The sequence below is a fragment of the Telopea speciosissima genome, chromosome 7 (assembly GCF_018873765.1).
Source record: "Telopea speciosissima isolate NSW1024214 ecotype Mountain lineage chromosome 7, Tspe_v1, whole genome shotgun sequence".
In the NCBI taxonomy this organism is placed as follows: Eukaryota; Viridiplantae; Streptophyta; class Magnoliopsida; order Proteales; family Proteaceae; genus Telopea; species Telopea speciosissima.
In genome coordinates, this window is record NC_057922.1 from 51,562,073 (window position 1) to 51,566,175 (window position 4,103).

The 4,103-nt window shown below is 36.8% G+C and overlaps 1 long non-coding RNA gene across 1 annotated transcript; it reads left to right on the top strand.

The window, feature by feature from the left end:
• Nucleotides 1-309: 309 nt before the first annotated feature.
• Nucleotides 310-483, top strand: LOC122669993. The gene is made up of 2 exons (XR_006334116.1): nt 310-339; nt 434-483. It is a non-coding gene; the product is annotated as an uncharacterized LOC122669993 (long non-coding RNA).
• The last annotated feature ends 3,620 nt before the right edge of the window (nt 484-4,103 follow it).

The window sequence follows — 4,103 nt, forward strand, 5'->3', positions numbered from 1 at the left end:
ATCTCCCTAAATTTATCCCACTTTTAATAACTACATATAATAAATAACCACCATGCCGTAGATACATATAATTAATAATAAATTAATAATAACTAACTATAATCACAAAGAGCTACACCTAAATAAAAATCGACACAGAGCAAGTTCAATGTTGAAATGGTTTCGTTCTCCTCAGACGCTGTCTCAATTGTTCAGGAGTCTTTTTTTTCCTTTGGAATTAATTTCTGGTAGTTGTAGATTTCAGCAAAGATTGGTTGAGGCGCAAAAATAAACGGTATATCAACTCTTTGATGTTCAAGAATTTCCATTTTTTGTTCTTTCGAAAATCATAATTCAGAGGTTTGAAATGCTGGACAAAGTTCAATTTTATGCATGTTTGTATGTTTTAACTTCTAAAGAAGTAGTTTTCTTGGTTTGGTTTTCGGTTTTGCAGAAACATTTTTGGGAGATTAGTGGGTTTTGGAAGAAGAATTCGAAGTTTTTCTTTGGGAGAAACGATTACCCTTCTTAAAATGATCAGAATCTTCGGCTTGGAAGATCGGAATCTGAAACCGTAGTCGACCTTCTGAAGTCTCAAATGTTGCGGTTCTAGTGGCGGATTTTGGATCCTGATCTCAATTATAATGAATCGGTAGAGTAAAAGAAGAGGTTATGCAACTGATGTTCTTGTAATGGTGAATTTGAATAGAAGTTTAAAATCATTCTCTGGTAGAGAAATTGTTGGTGCAAGACAGTAGACTTTTGAATTTGAGGTGGAGCCTTGGTTTTACTGGTTCTCTGCGAGCAATCGTTCTCTAAGAAGGGGAAATTTTGATTTTTCTTTCATATATTTTGTCTCAATTTTCTACTCAGTTTAGCTTCTTCTGTTCGCTTCAACTTCTGTTCTCTCTTGCATTTTCTTACGTGTCAAATGGACAAACTCCTTGGTCATTCTGTCTTTCCCTCTCTTGGATTCCAGTCAAGAACCGATCGCGTTGGATATCAAAATTTTGAGGCACAAAAGGATTTTGATTTTTTTTTTTCCAATTTGAAACCCTAAATTCCATAAGGGTTGAAAGGGTTTTGAAACCTGCAACTCATCTTCCCCAAAATCGATTTTGGGGAAGACGAGTTGCAGGTGTTTTTTTTTTCTTGTAAGGGAAATTTTGTCAGTTCAAGTCTAATTTTTAACAGTGTTAGTCATGAATTGACGGAATGAGCTTATTTGTTACTGTTTGCAAACCTCAGGGGTTACACAGAATTTTCCAAAACTAGGGGGTGAAAATATCCTTTCGTCAAACCTCAGGGATAGTATGCGTAAATTTCCCTTATTTTAATAATTTTGGACTAAGTCTCCGCATGATCTTTTTACTCTCCTTATTTAATGAATGTGGGCCCTTTATATGAAGTGACAGTTATGAAAACTCTTTTTTGTCTCTAGTCGTGTTGATGATATCAACATAAAAGGAGCAGTTTGTCGATCTTTTTCTCATAAATTATTTATTAATAATTAAGAGAAAGATTTCGTACATAATCGTGTAAACCATGTACGAAACTTCCCCCTCAAAAAAAAAAAAAGTGAAACTTCCCCACCCCAACCCCAAAAAAAAATGGGCATCGAAATCGCTTGAAGAAGTTTCTTTTCCGATGCTACTGCTGCTGCTGCCGATGGTGTGGTCATTAAAAACCTGAGGAAATTCAAAATTGCTTGAAGAAGTTTCTCTTCCGCCGCTACTGCTGAAAACCTGCGGAAATCCTTGGATTGCTGCCCCAAATTTAGATCGATTATCCTGAGCATCTGGATTGCTGACACAATTCAGATGGCCATCGAAATCGCAGGGCTGGCAACCATAAGACCACTGGTTTACCGTGATTTCCCTACGACACATATCACAAGTGAGAAATGTCGGACGGGGGATGGAGAGGATATATAAGAGTGTGGGGATGGGCTTTGTGGTTGAGTGATATGGGCATGGAAGCACAGTGGATATGCAAGTCAAGGGTGCAAGCTTTGCAGTGATAGCAGAACCCGTTGCCTTGGAGGCCGCAGGCATCGCAGGTGAAGGTTCCATCTGGATATGCTAGGAAAGGATGGAAAGTGAGTAGGTGGTTGGGGTCTGATGGGTGGTTGATGAGCTGAGGTCTTTGAGAGCATGAAATATGGAGGATGAAGTTGCAGGTTTTGCAGATGTAGATCAATCCAGAGGGTTGGAGCTTGCACATTGCACATAGAGGCATATTGAAAGTGGGTTGTTGCTGTTGGAGATCGATGAGCTCTAGAGGGTGACCTGTTCTTCAGTCATAATAATTAACTCATAATATTTGGTGACCTGTTCTTCAGATCTCTGAATAATACCGTTTGTTTTGTGTTTCTTGTTTTTATTGGAGTCCAGAAATGGTAGATTTAGAGCTCCTGAAGAGTACATTTGTCTGGTAAGTTTCAGATCTGATGCGCTTTCTGTTACCTACTGCGGTGATGTCCGTCGTCGCCTTCTAAGAAGAAGACTAAAGGAGGGAAGAAGATGATAATGGTCGTGGGACCCACAAGTTGAATTTAACCAAAAAAAAAAAACCTTTTTTTTTTTTTTTGGGAGGGAAAAGTTAGATCCTTTGAAGGGGAATTTCGTATACGGTTTACACGATCGTGTACGAAATCCTTCTTCTTCTTGTTTTTTTTTGTTCTTTTTAGATTCCCATGCTGACTTTGCTTGAAAATCACTTGACTTTAGAAGTTTCATTCTTTCATTTCTTTTTAATTTATTATTATTTTTTTTTAATCTTTTTATGGCTATTTGATTAGTATGAGCTCAAGCTAGTGGGCGACACCAATAAGGTGTGGGATAGGATATCATACAGAAAAGGCAGGGGTTCATTTTCAAAAGGAAAAAAAAAGAGAGATAAACACAGTAGTCGCTAGCGGTATGCCAAACTTGTTCTCTTTCTTAATATAATTGTTTGTTTTCTATTTTAAAAAAAATACATTGAATTTACAAAAAATCTTAGAAAGTATTTGGTTCACCGTTTGGTTGATTTTTGAGATGGATTCTAAGAAAGTACACGATTCTTCATTTCAACGTCAATATGAGGAGATGGGTTGGTCTTTTGCAACCTTCGCCGGAGCTGGAGCTTCACAAAGGCAAAACCTTAAATCGATTTAGGGATTTCTCGTTTGGAGGAGAAGAAGGTAAATAAGGGTAAAATGGTACTTAAAATAAGTCATTAAAGTAAAAGGGTCAAATTGTCTTTTTATTTTCAAAACTAACAAATAACACCGTGAGCCATCAGGGGGTTAAACGTAAATGATGAAACTATGGGGGTTTTGTTATTGTTTCAAACACTAGGGGTATAAGTAATTTGCTCTTTATTTTTTACTTTTAGCATGGGTCCTGGACCATGATCTAGGTGGTGATTGCTTGTCAAATTGAGAAATAGGGACCCTTTGAATTCTTTCAAAGGAAGAAAATGATGATTGATTCAAATATCCCCTTTTCTGGAATCAGTCCTATTTTTTTTTAAGTATTATGTTCCCACGGTCGCGGTTGATTCATATCAGGTTCAAGAACCTACAACAAATTTGAAGGAAAAAAGTGCAACATGATTTGAAACCCTAGCTCACAAGCCCCAGTCGCAATTGATTTGGAACCCCAACTCGCAAGACCTAGCTCCTAGATTTCTCCCATGATCATTGTGCTGCAACGTTAAATCGCAAGCCCCATCTCCTCTAGTCGCTCGAAGAAAACTTAAAAAGATACACATTAAGGTTAAAAGCTTTTGATTTTAGGGATTTTGTACCTAGTTTGTGATTCACTCCACAAAGTTGAGAAATTGCATTATATGCATGTTCTTCACTCTACAAATATTTATCAATCTCAGATCAAAATGGTTAGTACTTGGTTAACCTTTTGGGATTGGTGTGTGGTTTGTGCGATTACACTTTCATAAAAAAAATAGTTAATACTTAAAATTATTTGGGTTAATTATGATGGTAATGACAATTTTGTAAATATTGGCAACAATGTTAAGAAATTGTTTTGAAACTTGTTTTATCAAACGCTATTGTTGTTCTTTTTCTATTATGGATCCAGTTCTAGAATAGGTTTACCAAATGCTTATCTAGAGCCAAA